General features: G+C 39.1%; 2 pseudogenes; one reads left to right on the top strand and one right to left on the bottom strand.

Annotated features, from left to right (window-relative positions):
- Positions 1-8,803: 8,803 nt before the first annotated feature.
- On the top strand, positions 8,804-10,016 carry LOC102471200 (developmentally-regulated GTP-binding protein 1 pseudogene; annotated as a pseudogene).
- Positions 10,017-11,957: 1,941 nt separating this feature from the next.
- On the bottom strand, positions 11,958-12,446 carry LOC102475316 (mitochondrial inner membrane protease subunit 1 pseudogene; annotated as a pseudogene).
- Positions 12,447-18,966: the final 6,520 nt, after the last annotated feature.

The raw sequence follows: 18,966 nt of genomic DNA on the forward strand, positions 1-18,966 counted from the left end.
TATATATATTCACAAAATATCAATATATTGCTGGAGCCTTAGAGTGCCATAGTGGGCATGGTGATTTTTTTAATGAATACATGAAAGGGCCATCTCTTTACACAACCACCTTCTAAACTTGGTGAGATGGAGAATGCAGAGGTTGCATCATTTTGCCAACAGACCAGTTAATAGTAGTCCTTAATGTCAATTATTATGTCATAACACAAAGGATCACATGGACTGATGATGTAAGTCATTTGCAAGTTGCTGGAATAGGTAGGGCTGACGCTGGACAAGAGTGGCCGGAGCTATGAACCATCAACATCTTAAAGTCTAGTGCCTGCCTCTTGCACTTAACTAGAAGTCAATTTGAAATAAATCAATTCACTCACATTATAAGACATTGTGATCTATGGTATTCCATCATTGCCATTTCTGTGTCAGAGATAGAGACATGTCTGCAGAATTTTTTTCAAATTTTTTTAAAGGAAAATGGGTTTAAGTCTGCCAAGGTGCCCATAAAATGGGGATAGCAGGGTAGGCAAAAGAAAGAGACAACTTGGGGGCATGGGGCACATGTCAGGGAAGGACTTAAGTCCAGAAATAAAAACAGTAGAGTGTATTTACAGGAAAGCCAGCTTTTTCACATGTGATAGTACAGCATCACAATAGAGGTAAGGGATGAGGGAAGATCTAAAACTAAGAAAAAATCCTCAGAATACATATCTTCTCTCACCTCCCTGACTATGGCTGTAGCTTGCTTTGATATCCCTGATGAAGAACTTAAAGAACAATTGACATTGGTCATCCCTGAAAGAAAGCAGGCCTCTGGCATACCTGGGATGGGACAGATACTCGCTGGCAAGCTCCTAGTTATCTACAGACTGGAACTTCTCAACCTTCATGACAGTTGGCCTGCTGCTCACTCAGGTCAGATGAGTTTACTCTGTTGGTAGCACCCCTCAACTCTGAAGAAGTGACTAAAATACTGTAGTATTCCAAAGCTTCCTATGTCTGTATATACTTACAAGATGACTACACAGCTGCCTGAAATTCACAAATAAAACAGTAACCATCCCTATCCTCTCCTCTCATGCAGAAAGCCTACTTGAGGGAAAAGTTGCATATTAAACACAAAAGTTTAACCGATAGGACTTTGCTTGATATGACCAATGATAATTATTCTTTAAGTTCTTCAGTGGTGATATTCTAAATATGTCTATAAATGTAACACTTTATTACTTTTTATCTCTAATGCTGTGCATATATTTTTTCTGCAGACAGACGTATATATGCATGTATGCACATGCACACACAAATGCCATTCATTAAATTCTAGAAATTAAAGTAGCTTAAAATGTGTATCTAAGAACTCCAAATCATACCTTGAACATTTTCTGAATGCTTGTATTGAACAAAGGCTCCTGCAAGGCACTACTGGGAATTTATGAAAGGAATAAAATGAGGAGGCATAATTGGTAGAAGGAGCATTCTTTGATATACAGAAAGCATAGAAACCAATGTAGGAAGCCAGCATGTGATGTAGTGGTTGGGCACTGGACCCCCACATGGAGTTCGCAGCTTTGAGTCCCAGATCTGGTGGCTTGAAACTCAGGCCAAGCATGTGTGCGTGCATGCCCAAGATCCCAAGAGGAGAATGGAGGAGAAGGGATTTCAGAAAGGCCATCCCCCTGGGGGATGATTTCTCACTTTCTCTTTCTCCATCTCTATCTTCAGCAAGCACACATGCCCGATAGCAAAATCTCTCCTAAAGAAAGAAAAACAAACCAAAATGGATTATTTATGACAAAGTATTAAATTAGGTGATGATAACAGCCTACAGTAACCAATAAGAAATCAGAAGAGTAAATGGTCCCTGAATTAGATTGTGAAGGTTTGTTGGAGGGAGTTGAGGATTGAACTAAGACTTGAAGAATGAAAACAGAACAATGAGGAGAGAGAAAGAGAACTTTCATAAAATTATCATTGGGATGTAAAAGCGGCCAAGCTTATCTGAGGTGGGACACTGGAAGGTAAGGTTAGTCATGATAGCCCTGGACAGAAGTCCTTCACATCTAGAAGAAATGCCATAAATCAGTGATTCACAACCTTGGTTGCACAATGAGAAGCAATGGGGGAGCTTTTAAAGCCACAGAGGGGCAAATAATATTAGCATTTCTGAGATGACTCAGAGAACATGAGTTTTCAAAGCTCCCTAGAGATGCCAATGTATAGCCAGTGGTTGAAAATGTCATCAGAGAGCTTCCATAAGTTCTGGAAGAGAGAAGTACCATTAAAAAAAATAATGAGATAATCATTGCATGTCATGATTGAACACAATATTTACCCATCTCCAGCATAGTGAAAACAAATTTAAAATCTTGCTCTAGTTCAAAGAGATTTCTCATAATTATGTCATGCTAAGCTACACCAACTCCAGATGGTCTTTATAGTTTGGGCCTTATAAAGCCATATATTTAGACCTCCAGAATTCAAGGACCCTGGACGTTCATAGATGTTTTGACCTATACAACAAATTATTTTAAAATGGGACCAGCAGATGGTACAAAGGTTAAGGTACCTGGATTTCATGTCACTGACTGAGTGGCTGGAGTCCTGGACTCAGTGATTTGAAAAGCATGCCAGGTGTGTGTGCATGTATGCCCAAGATCCCAAGAATGGAGGAGAAAGGATTGTGGTATGGCTATTCCCTGAGACTGGGGGAGGTATATCTCTCTCTCTCTTTCTCTCTCTCTCTCTCTCCAGTGAGTGCACATGCCCTATAGCAAACAAACAAATGAAGATGAACAAGAATATCTCAAAGTTTACCATCTGACTTGTATTTATTTACAAGGTTCGAGGGAGAAGTTTTGCAGTACTCCGGTGAGAGAATTACCATCTGACTTGTATTTATTTACAAGGTTTGAGGGAGAAGTTCTGCAGTACTCCGGTGAGAGTGAGTTTTACATTAATGAGAAAGGACCTCATGCCAATGCAATTTCAGAGTCCAGCTTCAAAAGGCATTTGCCTGTAAGGATTTATGCTGTCATTGTTCTTCTTTCTGAACCTAGTTCCACAATAATAGATGAAAACAAGTTAATGAAACATAAAAACCTGAAAAGCCACATATTTAGGGTTCTCACACAGACCCCTCAGTCTTATATAAGATAATACTGTGGACTTATCATTGAAATCCTGCCATGGTTGTCTACTTTTAATAATTTAAAGCTAATTATTAGTCTGTTCCCCATACCCTGTGGGAGATTTCAGTCTTGTTGAGATGAGAGTAATGCTGTTAAAGGGAAAATATCTCTTTAAACACTAAAATTATATTCAGTATGATGATGTGTTCACATTCTGAAAGGCCTATAGGAAATTTTTTTTTTACCATGAAATCAAATTTCCCTGAAAGGGGAATTTTATTGATTACTTTATTCCCTTACAAACAGACCAACTGTAATCAAATGAGGTGAACATTCACCTCAGGATTTTGCCATCTTCATAATAGAAAAGATGAGGCTTAGAACTGCATCACTTGACCCTTTCTCTTCTTATCTCCTACCAATTCAAAATGCTTATATTTCTTGATAGCCAGCATTCTCTTAAATCTGCAGTTGGGCTCAACACATTCAAGCCTCAGCACAATCTTCTTTGTAGTTTTTGCCTTTTTCCAGAAAATAGGCTTAGTCTGTCCACCATAGCCACTCTGCTTCCTGTCATAACGCCGCTTTCCCCGAGCAGACAGAGAATCCTTGCCCTTTTTGTACTGCGTCATTTTATCAGGTTGGTGCTTGCCATACTTCTTACAGAAGGTCCGGCGGGTTTTAGGGACGTTCACCATGCTTGCGGGCCTGCTATCTGCACAAAAAGAGAGATGAAGGCCAGAACCGGTAGTTTTGGCCTATAGGAAATTAAACATTTATGGTAAAGTAGGTTCCTACCTCAATTAATGCATATGTTGGTCATAAGCTCATGGAGAAAGGAGCAGGAGAAATATCTAATGCTATTTAATTGTTATTTTTCCTTTCCTGTCTCTTCTCTCCTTGCTTCTCTTTTCTTTTATCTTCTCTTCCTGGTTCTCATTTCTCTCCCTCTTCCTTCTCCTCCTCTTCTTCTCTTCCTTTTTCTTCTTTTTCTCAATCACCTGAATTTCTTTCCATCCCCCCCCCCCACATCCCATAGAATACTTTAAGTCAGACAGTTTACATGGGCATATGATGCTTCTCTGCTACAGTATCTTCACTGACTTTCTTGTTTATTGGTTCCAATGAGTTTGTTGACATTTAGGGTCATGTTTGAGTCAAATTTGATTCCTCAATATTTGATTATATTAAGAAAAAATGTTGATTTAGGGAGACTGATCATCGCATCAGCGTTGCCACACACCAACACATCATCAATATGTATTGGTATGGGTGATGCATTTAATACATGGAATGCACTATAAGTATTCTATAGACTTAAGTCTGTAGAATATACTTGTGTATGTCATGAATTCTTTCCAACAGATTTTTTTAAGAAATATTTTTATTATAGGGTGCATACACTCACCAGAGAGACAGATAGAAAGTAAGAAATCACCCCCCCGGCGGGGATGGCTACTCCACAATCCCCTTTCCTCCATTCTCTACTCAGGATCTTGGGCATGCATGCACATGCACCCAGTGTGCATGGCCCCCATTTTTTTGACATTTGGATTTCTCACTGCCTGGCTTAATTCTTTATACAGTAATCACTTATTATCTTGTTTGATGACTGCATGAATCAAAGAGAAGTTAAGTGAGTGGTCTCTGAATTTACATTCATGAAGCTACAGGTGGTAGAAGGGCTTAGTTTGGAGGAAACACAAAGGTGCTTTGGTCCAAAAACCAGAGGACTCAGTCCATCTTCTGTGGCTGAAACAGCCTCCTAGTTGTTACTCTTTGGCTTGACTGTAAGTTCTGAAGAAGGTCTTTTCATGTGCATCTCACTGCCAAAACATATATGCCAGCCACAAAGACCAGGACTATTCACACCACAAAAATATCCAAGAATGGATGGAGATCACACTGCCAAAACATATATGCCAGCCACAAAGATCAGGACTATTCACACCACAAAAATATTCAAGTCTGGATGGAGATCTGAAAATAATATAGTCAATATATGGCTGTCACTTGGTGTTATATTTGAGAGGCAATATTTGAGAGGTTAGGAGTTTGGTTCATGAGCCAGACACCCTCGTTTATATTTTGGCTTCTTCACCAGGAGCCTAACAGTGAATATGAGAGGTATGTCAGCAGAAATGAGTCTGTCTGCCAAACCTAGGAGGGCCAGACCCAAGCACCAACAACCAGACCAGAACACATCCAACATAAATCATCAGAGCTAACAATCCAGATACCTGAACAATAAATGCTTACTGTAATGTGTCACTGAGGTCTGGTGGCTGACTTTTACTTGGCATTACTATGATAACAGATAATAGATACAAGACAGACACTATTTTACACAGTTCTTAGATTTCTGCAGCTAGTATTCATTATCTATGTTTGTCCCTTTGGTTTTCTCTTTAGATTCTTCCTGAATATTGATCCCAGTGAAGGGATCAATGCTTACACTCTTTGCAAAATTTCTTGTAGGAAGTAATGAACAAGTATTCTTGCTAAGGCTTCACTTCATCCCTCCCTCTCTGGGTATCATCCACTCACTTATTAAGGAAAGATGCATCAATATCCTCTTACAGTTTTTGTTGGACTTTGAGGTGAGTGGCCAAAGAATACATAGTGAAGGGAAAAGCAATGCTAGTTATCTCATAGCCAGTGAAAATAAAGTCAATTGACTGGGCCACAAGTTCCAGATCAGATATAGCTAAAAGAAAGGAAGACATTTAAGTAAAGAAGGTCAAAGTAAAATATCACAGTTTCAATAAAGACAGATCCAAATCTCTAGGGTAACAAATGTAAAAGCAATTCCAAGTTGTATTGGGAATGGTTTTAACATTGATGACTACCTTACACAACAAGAAACAGGCAAAATTATTTTGATTTATTAATGGTTTTTCCCAAGGTCTATACTATTCTTTGCCATCTAGTCCGTCCTCATGATGCCATCCTTACCTCCAACACAGTTGGGTCATTTCAAGAGCTAACATTTTGGTCTCACATATGCAGTGTTATCAGTATGTCATTAGGAGAATCACAAAAGTATTTCAACTCTAAGTAAAATATGGGGTAGCAGTCTTCCCCAGGAAAAATTTAAACTATTTTAGCCAAACTGTAGGTTGGAAAACTTCTAGAGCGTTTGAAATACCAAGGCTTAATTGTAGGAAAAACTGAAATATATTTTACCCAAATATGTTTGAGGAAACTTAAGGGAATAATGTTGGGTTACAGAAAAACTCTTGCTACTCAAAGTGTGGCCCATGAACCAGCAGCATCCACAACAAATGGAATCTCAGTAGAAATGCAGAATCTCAAAATCTACCTTAGAACTACCAAATGAAAATCTGAACTTTCAGGATAAGTGGTGATATGTGTTCAAAACCTAGCTTGAGAAGCACTTAGGTAAGGCATCAGCTGATAACAGACCTGGGGCAGAAGTCTTCAAATGGATGATCTGAGGATGTACAGAAACTACAGGAATAAACAAAAGGCCAGGAGAGTGGTGAACGACCCTCGTCTTATTAATGACATCACAATAGCAGGAGAAAGGATGTGTTGTTGGAAGGGCACTGGCCAGCATGAAATACAGAAAAACAGAGTCCTGTGGGTGGAATGTCTAATACTTATTCAGTCATGACTTGAATGCCATCTTCCTTAGTTCATGCCTCTCTCTTTGCTATTTCTCATACTCACCATGAATCCCACCTCTTGTGATTATAAATTGGCCTCTCTGTTGACTTTTCTTCTGGAGAGAAGCTAAGCATGCCCAGGTACTGGTCTTTTTCTTCTGGACTGGATTAGGACCTCTAAATACCTGGAGCATTGACACAAGCAAGGTGACCACACAGCCACATAATTCATAAGTGAAAACAATATGAAGTGAGTGTGGAAAAGGTTTTCATAGTTCTGATTTCCCAGTAATGATTTCTGTGATGATGATGTGGATAAATTCATCTATAAAATTCTTTCTCCCAGTAAACATGAACTTTGTATAACTAAATTAAAATTGGACTACAAACTAAAAAGCTTAGATCTCTGGTGTCCAATAATGTAGCCATATTGTGGCTTTTTAAATACAAATATCCAGTAAAAATTTCTGATTCTGTGGGTTTGGGCAAGGTATTTATTCTGATATAGTGATCCACAGACCACTGACTGACATCCACATGTGAAATGCTTGTTTATGCTTTAAACATAGATATGCCTGTGTACTTCTAGAAAGTGCCTCTGGCTACCATTTAAAATATCCAAACACGTGTTTTTCTGCAATTTAGCAGGAATTCTCATCTGCATGAAAATCTTCTGCACATTTCCACGACAACCCCCTTCCTCCTTGTTTCCCCATCAGTAGTCACCCAAAGCACTTATGGGGTACCTTTATAGGAATTCATTTCTTTGGACTGAATTTCAAAGAAAAGAAAGAGAAATTTGTATTACAAAATATCACTCATGAAGACATAAGTGAATTAAATCAGGAGTACAGTACTAAACCTCCCTTCTGAGAATCTGGCCCCTTTAAGTTAAGGGGTCTGACTGGTGTCACTGGAGTCATCAGTGAACAAAAACACTCATCTATAAACTTTGGAAAATAGAATTTTCTCTGAGAGAAATCCAGCTAATTTGCATCCAGGTGCTTTTCGGTCTTTCCCCTCCCTGACCCTCAGCTTCTCTGTCTTTTCAACACAGCTTCCTCACCAAAGAGTTGCCTGCTCTTTCTCTGTTGTGTAGGAGTAAGGTCCTGGACATCACTCCTTTTTGTTTTCCTGCCTTGACTCTTAACTGATGGCCACACAGATTAATCTCCTAACATTCCCAGGGTATGTATTCAAATAATCCACCCTCCCAGAACACTATACAATCTTTAGTGACACCTGGGTACCCAGTCCTGCACTCTGACCTGCAGATATCCTTGTGCTGACTTCCAGGCTTCATGAAGGCAAAGGTGAGTCAATCAACTTGAAATCTTTATGCCCAGGAAAGTAACTGAATGCATTTAGAGTATATAAAGAATTCCAACATGACGACAGCAACAATAAGAAAACAATTCAGCAGTATATGAATAAAAGACTTGAACATATCTTACTCAACATCATACTGGAAGTCCTACTTAGTTATATGAGACAAGAAAAAAATGCATACAGATTAGAAAGAAAAAAATACATATCTCTATTTTTAGGTGGCATAATTATCAATGTAGAAAATCTCAAAAAAGAAAGAAAGAAAAGAAAAGAAAAACTCCAGAACTAATAAGTGAGATCAATAATATTGTAGAATATAAGTCAACACACAAAAATAAAACCATATTATTATAATACAGTAACAATGAATATGTGGAAACCTACTGAAAAACAAAACCGTGTATAATCATTGCAAAGAAAATAAAACATTTTAGGTATAAATATAACAAAACATACACAGGATCTCTAAACGGAAAAGTAAAATCTTAATTAAAGAAATGGGAGAGACATACTATGCTTATAGATTGAAATAAAACATAATTTTAAAAAAATAGATTTTCCCCAAATTGATCTATAGGTTTAGTAAATTCTTACCAATATCTCAGCAAGTGCTTTTGTTAGACATAGGCAAGCTTATTCTGAATTTACATAAAAGGGAAAAGGGTAAAGAATAGCTAAAACAATTCTGAAAAGAAATAAAGTGTGAAGGGGTAGGTCTGCTGGCTAGTGTGTGAGGAGAGACTACTCAGTGTGGAGGCCACTTCACCCTTAGGGGACTTGCCACCATGAGCAGCACTTTAGTGAAGATCGCAGAGATGGAAGCCGAGATGACTTGGACTCAAAAGAACAAGGCCACAGCACACCATATAGGGCTTCTTAAGGCATGCCTTGCTAAACTTCGTCAAGAACTCATAACTCCTAAAGGTGGTGCTGGTGGTGGTGGACCAGGATAAGGTTTTGATGTGGTGAAGACAGGAGATGCTCAAATTGGATTTGTAGGTTTTCCTTCTGTGGGAAAGTCTACACTGCTCAGTAACCTGTCAGGAATTTATTCTGAGGTGGCAGCCTATGAATTCACTGCTCTGACCACTACTTTGTGCCTGATGTCATCACATACAAAGATGCCAAGATCCAGCTCCTGGATTTCCCAGGTATATCGAAGGTGCCAAGCATAGAAAAGGTAGACGCTGTCAAGTCATTGCAGTGGCTCAAACTTGTAACTTGATCCTGATTGTCCTGGATGTCCTGAAACCCTTGGGACATAAGAAGATAATTGAAAATAAGCTTGAAGGGTTTGGCATTCGCTTGAACAGCAAACCCCCCAACATTGGCTTTAAGAAGAAGGACAAAGGAGGCATTAATCTTACCACCACTTGCCCTCGAAGTAAACTGGACGCTGAAACTGTAAAAGCATTCTGGCTGAATACAGAATTCATAATGTTGTGACTCTGCGTAGGGATGCCACTGCTGATGACCTCATTGACGTGGTAGAAGGAAACAGAGTTTATATCCCTTGTATCTATGTGTTAAATAAAATTGACCAGATCTCCATTGAGGAATTGGATATCATCTGTAAGGTGCCTCACTGTGTACCCATCTCTGCCCATCACCGTTGGAATTGTGAAGACCTGTTGGAAAAGATCTGGGACTAGCTGAAAACTAGTGAGGATTTACACCAAACCCAAAGACCAGTTACCAGATTACATACCCCCGGTGGTGCTGCCTTACTCCAGAACCAAAGTGGAGGACTTTCGCATGAAGATTCACAGAAATTTTATCAAAGAATTTAAATATGCTCTGGTCTGGGGTCTGTCTGTGAAACACAATCCTCAGAAAGTGGGTAAAGGCCATACGTTGGAGGATGAGGATGTCATTCAGATTGTGAAGAAGTGAAACTTTCCCCTTCCCCATCAGCGTGGCTCTCCACAGCAGCTTTCCCCATGACCAACACTTGGCTTTGGCAGTCACTGGATCAGCATTCGGTGGAGGGGGATGGCAGCACCCACACTGGAACGTCACTTGTGTTGTCTTGGTGTCACCTTCTATGTTGAACTGTATAAAAGACCTGGTAGGATGAAAAAGAAAAAGGAAAGAAAGAAAGAAAGTGGGAAGAATAATTCTGATAATGTTAAGATTTACTCTGTAGCTACAGTAATCAGGACAGTGTGGTATTGGTGGAGAGATAAACACAGTGATCAGTGGAACAGAATAAAGGATAAATAGACCTGACTGACTTCTGACTATGATGCAAAAGTTATTCAACAGCAGGAGAATAGCGTTTCCAGATATGTGTTGGTGCAACTAGAGAGCCATATGCAAAAAAAAAAAAAAAAAAAAAAAAACTTTTTTCGAATGTTGACCTCATAATATTTTTAGTGAATTACACAAATTAATACTTTAAAATAAAGCTATCACTTGTTAATTTTGTACACAACATAATTTTAAAATACATGGACATGTACGTTTATAGCAGTCAGGAATTTTGAAGAAAATTCTTTCCCTTCATTAATTCACATTTTAAATCCCTCAAATGCTTGAGTCAGTGTTCAATATAAGCTGTATTCCCTTTTTGTCATTTATTTATAAAAATTATGAATCTAGAAATTGTATCTTTACATGTAAGCTAATGGGAATGGAAGGAACTTGGTTAGAGTAATCTACTCAATTGTTTGACTTCCTTCTCATGTAAATGTAAATATCAGAGTGAGTGCTTTATCAAAGCTAATAAAGTTCTATCAACTGAAAAAAAAAAAAAAAGAAATTTAACCTAAACTTTGTACAAGTGGTCTTGAAAACCTTCTTGGAAAACTGCATATTATTTTAAAATTATGCATAGATTTCAAATTTATTTTGCACCAAATAGACTCATATTTTAATTTCTTTTTCTATGAACATTTTGAAGTACCCTCATATCCTATATAAAAATTTAAAAATGGTCTATAGACTTGGATATAAATCATAAAACTATAGAACTTTTAGAAAACAATAACAACAACAACATAGGAGGTCTAAGCAAAACGTTTTCAGGCTGACAACAGAAGCATAATCTCTAGAAGAAAAAACTGATAAATTGACCTCTTCAAAAAAATGAAATTTGCTCAAATAAAGACCTTGTTAAGAGAAAAAGAAAAAAATAGAGAAATATATAAGGTACACATTTTGACTATATGTGGCTAGCCCCAGAACACAACAGTTAAGCACTCTGTATAGGGGGCCAGTTCCTATATAATTGATCATGGTTTGAATTTCAGCCCTAGTGGCTTAAAAAGAACACAGTACATGTGTGCATGCATGCCCAAAAGCCTAACAAAATGGAGAAATGGAAGTAAAAGGATTATGGCATGACCACACCCCATTGAAGGAGTTCTCTCTCTCTCTTACACACACATGTGTACACACTCTCTGGCAATAAGAAAAGTTATGAAGGGACCAGCAGTTGGCGTAACGGCTATGTCACTGGACTCCCATGTAGCCAACCATGGTTTGAGTCCTGGGCCCGGTGGCTTAAACTCATGTTGGGCATGTGTGCATGCATGCTCAGGATCCTGAGAGGAGAATGGAGAAGGGATTGTGGCATGGCCATCCCCACTGGTGGGAGGGAGGGGCGTGATTTCTCACTTTCTGTCTCTCTGTCTTTCTGGCGAGCGCATGTGCCCTATAGCAAAAACTTCTCCAAAAAAAAGTTATGAAATCTGAATAAGCTCTGTAGATTATATCAATGTCAATTTTCTGTTTCTTTCTTTTTTTTAATAGAATAGTTTATTGGTAAGTACATGGTTTTAATGTCGATAATAAATTCACTTGAAAAGGAGATAGTAATCAAGTCAAAAAAATAAAGTCAAAAGAATAAATCCTTGCTAATCTTAAGAAAATCTTAGGACTGTCCATTAGGGCTGTCATGTAGAAAACCAAAATCACTGAGAGGCCAAATCTTAAAGAAAATTCGTCCTCTGATAAGTCCATATGGAATAGGTCCATAGAACCTGGAGTCTGTAGAATTCTATAGACTATCACCTTCTAACCAAACATGACCTGTTGGCACATAATTATGGCTTTTAAAGAAATTTGATGAGCTAGTGGTGTGGATTTTGTCTCCTTCCAAACCAATGACTCTTTTGCAAATGTTTGATTTTGGGTCACTTGGGCTTTTTGCAATCACAATGTCACCTCTTTGGATACCATAAAAATGCCAACTAAGATTTTCTGCAAAGACAGTATCTGAATTTTGAATTATAGGCTCCATTGATGGTCCAGAACACATGACAACACCACCAACATATTCGAAAGCACAGTGAGCTATACAGCCATACTCAATGGTATAGCCAACAAGTCGAAGGGTTTTTCCCAGAACACCACGAAGCATAGTTCTATGTAAGCTCTGCCACCAATTGGCCATAGGTCTGTTCTAGAATACATCAATTTTTAGGGTAATTGCAGGGCTTCCAGAATAAAACTCAAAGTGTCTCTCAAACCATACATAGGTGGTCATGGCTTCAGGATTCCTCCAGCCCCAGAGACGCCGGGAGGACGCTCCCCCGGCTCACAGGTGGCCTTTCCTCACCTGGGCCGCACCAAAGTCCGCCACCCACATGCTCGGCGCACATCCCAGCCTCAATTTTCTGTTTCTATAGTAACAGGAATAACTATATTTATAGTTGTGTAAAAGTTTGCTATTAGGGGAAACAGGATGAAGGGTACATAAAAATTCCTGTACATTTGGGGGAGGCAACTTACTGTAAGTCAATAATTATTTTGAAATTAAAATTTAATAATAAGTAATGTCTAAATATTTTTAAATGGATTCTACCTTTTGATTTGTGAGGACAGAATGACATTTTTTCTCTAGCACGATTTCAAGCATGGGTGGATCTATTATCACTAACATGGGACATGATACAACCTGTATTGGAAAACAGAGCAGATTAAGCCTGAAACTGGATTCTGTAACTGAAACTACACCTAGTTAAGGTCTCTAAGACCACTGGGGAATAGAATGGTTTAAAAATATTCTACAAAGTCAGTAGGATGGAGTAGACAAAGAAATACTTGTAAATATTTCTATGCAAAAGTCTTGGCTTAAAAAGTGAAAACAAACAAAAAAATCCAAAAACTTCACACTTGCAAAGAAAGTAAAACAAGCTGAGCATAAATGGTTTCCCAATCTGTTTACCTATATCTCCCAGCCCTTCTTTCAAAAAAAAAAAAATATTGAATCCAAAATTTAAATAAAGGATTGGCTTTTAATTAAAAGTGAATCAATACGGGAAAGAGATAATGCCGTGCTTTTATGAGTACATATTAAAAGGGACTTGAAATAATGCATTTTGTGAAATTAAAGGGGACCTAAGAAAGAAAAATGGAGAAAGGAATAGGCAGACACTAGGCAGGAAATGATGCTAGGAGTCTCTGGGTCATCAAAGCCTGGAGACAAATGATAACCCATACCATTCTCAGCCTAATGCAGACTAGAGCTTGACACCTGGTGACATGTGATCCTTGGCAGGACAAGCCTCCAAATGCTTCCCAACAGATAACTTCACCCCAAGATGCTCTGGACTGAGATTGTCCTCTATGCAGTGGGACACCTCATTATAACATCTCTATTCAAACGAACTTTCCAGAGTATTCACCTCCATATTTTTCCATACTTTTTACAACCTGTTGGTTACAAGTCCAAGGACCCTGGGGATAGAAACAAAATTAAGTTTGATTATTATTCTAAATGTACTGAATCCTGCCTGTAATTGGGGCAAAAAAGACTCAAATCTGAGGAAATTTGGGCTTACTATATTTCTTTGGTCATTAGACAGAAGCTCTTAGAGACGTTTTAGGGGAAAGGAGATAGGACAGAGGAGATATTTGAAATGAATTTAAATTCACTCTTGTATTTTCTTCTAGTATTGCAGGTATGGAACAACATGTTGTTGTCAATGAATACTAAGTAAGTCCTTGTTTTTCTTGTTCTTTTTTTAACAGCAGGAGCAGGTAGGCCCATCAGAGAGAGAGAAAGCACCCCTGAATGGGACTTGGCCCTGCACAATCCTTTTCCATCCATTCTTTCCTCTCATCAGGATCTTGGGCATATGCACACAGGCACCCAGTGTGTCTTTGGACTTGTACTGCAGTCCAGTCATCTGGGATCTGACTCCCTTAACTACTGAACTGCAGCACCAGGCCATAACACCTTGTTTTTCTGACGCTTTCTTGGTTGTGTATGTATTTTCTCGGAAGTCTCAATGGCCTCTCAATTATCACCTACGTGAGCACTCAAGAAAACTGAAGCTTCAGTAAAGTGAGTGAGCATCTTCAAGGGGACACACATTCTTTTTAAAATTCATTTTCCCATAATTTATTTTTTCTTATTATAATTTCTAATTTACATTTAATAGATGTGCATTTTTACAGGATACAGTGTGGTTTTTCAACACATGTTTACATTGTGTAATGCTCAAATTAGGACACAAACAATTCAAGGTATACTTCAAAATAGAAGAGTGGATTTAGTATGTGTGCAACACAAAGCAATAATACATGTTCAAGATGGTGGATATGTCTATTGTGCATTATTTTCCATCTCCTCATTCACCATCCTTTCTATTTATCTCTTGAACTTGCTAGAATTCTAGTGCAATTAAAAAGTTACAGATAATGGTGAGCTCTTTCCATCTGGCAAATTTTTGTAAATCTAAGGCATGTCATTAAGTAAGAAAGTGAGTGAGTGAACAAATAGGAAAGTGGACTCATCTTCCCGTTTCTTAACTCAATGTGGAAAAAATGAGGAGACGCCACCTTTACACATAAGGATGCAGCAAGTTAAAATACACGGTCTGCATTCTCACTTCTAAAACTTTAGAATAAGTCTCTTTATTGCTGTATTTCAGTTGTGATGTTTTAACTAGGCAAAAGTAAGGCCCAGAAATGTGGATTTAGGGGTACATCATTGAAGAATTGATCCGGGAAGGATGAAGGGGAGAGTGTTGCTTTTTTCAGAGGAAAAAAAAGTATAAAACTTTTAGGTGGTAACCAAAATCTCAACTGGGAAAATTAGCACTTGAGAAATGAGTCTTGGGTCTGTGGAAAAGGAAATCTAAGCCAGAGAGAGCAGCTCACACAGGTTGGTTGCTTACCTTCTAGACTCAAAGTCCAGGGTTCAGAAACCAGAAAAAGCATCGAAACTGGTTAGCCACAAAAGTTCAATTAAAATGCACAGTCTGTGTGCCACAGATTACATTTCACTCAGTTAAATTAGTCTTTCTTTTTTTTGGTAGGGAGAGATTTCTGCTATAGGGTGTATGCGCTCGCCAGACAGACAGATAGAGACAGAACGGAAAGCGAGAAATCACCCCCCAGGGGGGTTGGCCACGCCACAGTCCCTTCTTCTCCATTCTCCTCTCAGGATCTTGTTGGGCACACACGTACACACGCGCCTGCATGAGTTTTAAACCACTGGGTCCGGTACTCGAACTACGTTCGACTACATGGGAGTCCAGCGACATAGCCATTACGCTTACTGCTGGTCCCTCAGTTAAATTAAATTTCTAATCTTATCAAATCATCCCTTTCTAGTGATTTTGTATAAGTGATCCTGCCTTATATAATTCTGACTATAGGTCACTTCATTGACTGAAGTCAATACACAGCCACCATCTTGCCTCACTCCCTGCTCAGACTCCCCCATAGGGTGCTACCTTTGAAGGGAGCAAAGTAAAGCAGAATACTCTTGTTCTGTCTCTCAAGTCCCCAAAAGAAGTCATAGGTAACAAAAGCTGGGGTAGGGTCCTTGAGAGAACTTGAGTCTGTGCAAATTCTCCAATGGTGAGTACTTGGGCTATTTAATCAACAAGTTCCAAAGTTGTCTAGGAGGAGGACACAAACAGGCTACTTCTGAGTTCTTGCTATGAACAAGCAAGTTTGAATCTAGTGCAATGGCTGATATGCCACTGTTGACCACTGCCAATCCCTACCCCATGCTTGTCCCCGAATACTAGATATGACTGCACCTTCCAGGGAATGTGTACAGGCAAAAAAGAAAATCCTAATCCTCTTTATGATGCTCATGGCCTGAACAGCAAGGCCTGAACAGCAAGTTCTCACCTGCCATAGATTTGGGCTGTCCGACTGAGGCAAATCTGAGGCTCCTAAAAGTGACAACAGAGCTGGGGTGCATCTGGCCATGTTCTGGGTGGGTCCCAGAACATGGTTACCATTTCTGAAAGTGTGAAACCTTAGAACGTTCTCCCAAGATGAAGCATTTTTACTGCGTAACTCAGTTGGTATTTGCAACCATACAGAGCCAAAGAGGGAACTCAAAGATTCACCTTGTAGTGAGTTCCATGAAAAGGCAGAGATGTTGGCCCAGGAACTTCTAGTTTCTTAAAAAGTCCATGTGAACAGGTCCCCTATCTACAAATTGATAGAGAATGCCAGGTCGCTGGGATTGTTACCTTACTGAGACAGGGGCAAGTTGTCACTGACTTAGGAACTGAAATGGTCAATAAATAGCAACAGCAACTCCACCAGCAATGATTACATTCACTCATCTTCTCCTTTCCCACCTCCACTATGAGACCTCCCCCAATGTCACAATGATTAACTGAAAGCAGCAGAAGTCCTCATGCTCCCAATCCTAGAGTAAAGATTTGATAAATGTTCTCAAACTTGAGTATCCCTGAGAGGTTCAAACTGAAATTCTTACAGAGCATGTCTTATTATAATTTTAATTGGCATAATTATATATATTTATAGGGTATGTTATGGTTTTTTCAATATATGAAGAGGGTCTTTAAAAGTGAATGAAAAATTCCTATTTTTTAAAAAATGCATAGATTTCATTTTTTCACTTGTACTTTAATTTCATTTTTCCACAAACATTTTGAATCCTCCTCATATGTATTCAATGTGTAATAATCAAATCAGAGCAATAAACAAATTCACCATCTAAAACATTTATTATTGCTTTGTATTTTGAACATTCAAAATCCTCTCTCCCAGCTATTTTAAAATATACATTAGATCGTCACCAACTATACTTACTCTCCTACATCCTAGTATTCTAGAACTCATTATACTGTCTATTTACACTCTTATATCTGGTAACCAAGTTCTCCCTATTACCTCTGTCCCATCTCTTTCCTTGATTCTAATAGCCACCTTTTTACTTTTCATTTATGTGCAACTAAATCTCAGCTTCCAGTAATGAGTGAGAACAGGGGCTATTTGTCTCTCTGTGCCTGGCTCATTTCACTTAGCATTATTTCCCCCAGGCTCATAAATGTTGCTGCAAATACCAGAATTTCATCCTTCTTTATGGCTGAGTAATATTCCATTGTGTATATCTACACCACAATTTTTTAATCTGTCACTTGATGAATACTTAGGTTAATTCCCTATCTTAGCTATTGTGAGTACTGCTGCTATAAACATAGGAGTGCAGTATCCCTTTGATATATGGATTTCCTTTCCTTTAGATATATAACCAGTAGTGAGATTTACTGGATTCTTTTTTAATTTCCCAGAGGGTACATGTGCTTGCTAGAGAGAGACAGAGATGGGAGAGAGAGAGAGAGAGGGAAAGCAAGAAAGCACCTTCCATGGAGCACAGTCATGCCACAATTTCTTCTCTTCCATTTCTCCTTTTGGGACTCTGGACACTCATGCAATGTGCCCAGCATGTTTTTCAAGTTACTGGGTCTGGGACTCAAACCACAGGGTTATGGCGATGTGGTAACCAACCACCTTAATCACCAGGCCACAGGCTAGTCTAACAGGATAGTAAGGTAATTCCATTTTTAGTGTTTTGAGAATCTGACATTCTGTTTTCCATAATGGGTGTCCTAATTTACATTGCCACCAACAGAGTATGAGAGTTCACCTTTCTGTTTGATTTATCTAGGTCCAAACTGATAGTCAATCAGAAGCTCATCCCCAGGACCAAATGACATTACTCAACACTTCTAACCACAGAGACCGTGAGAATTGGATGGGGGAAGATGTTTATTTACTTCTTCAGCTGATCTGCAGGAGATTAGTGATAACCCATTAGGTGTTTGTGACATCCAAGCTTAAGCACCTTCCCTAATCTCTTTTGATATTCAAAATAGATAAGACAAAGAGAGGCCTGATTTACACTCCAGTGACTAGGTTTCAGAGGAAGGGAGCCTGGAAAGTTACTCATCAATAGAGGAGTGGGCTGATAGCCAGAAGAATCCAATTTCTCCATGGACAAATTCAGGATCAGGTCCACCTCCACTTTCCTTCCTTGGTTCTCTACTCTTTTTCCTGTTAGCTGTGTGTTCTGCTTATTGGACTGTGTGTGCAGTTTTCTGTCCCTCCCCAGCAGCAAGGCCTGCTGGGATATTTACTTCCTGGGAAAGAAGGCGGGGCTGAAGCTGCAGCCAGTAAAAGAACAACCTATGCTCCACTTGCAGAAGGAGGAGCCTGATCTACCTCACAGTAGGCAAAAAATTATGGACACCCCTGCTTTAACCTCCTGAGTTCATATTCTGTGGAAAATTAATAAACACCCCAATCAGTGTTACCAGTAAGCCCAAAAGTTGTCAATTCTTAACAAAAAGTCAAGTGAAGGAGCAGTGTTGAGGAAGAGGTGAGAGCAACCCCAGGACCCACCAAAGTCTGCATGCAGCTGCATCCCCTGCGTCTGGCGCCTGTGTCCCACCTTAGTTGTCACTGCATGAGCCCAAGAGAAAGGCTGGCAGGGATGCTAAAGCAGATAAAGCCAAGATGAAGGATGAACCACAGAAAAGATCTGCAAGGTTGTCTGAGAAACCTGCTCCTCCAAAGCCAGAGCCCAAGCCTAAAAAGGCTTCTACAAAGAAGGGAGGGAAGGTACCCAAAGGCAAAAGGGAAAAGCTGATGCTGACAAG

The sequence above is a fragment of the Tupaia chinensis genome, unplaced genomic scaffold (genome assembly GCF_000334495.1).
Source record: "Tupaia chinensis unplaced genomic scaffold, TupChi_1.0 Scaffold000101_1, whole genome shotgun sequence".
In the NCBI taxonomy this organism is placed as follows: domain Eukaryota; kingdom Metazoa; phylum Chordata; class Mammalia; order Scandentia; family Tupaiidae; genus Tupaia; species Tupaia belangeri.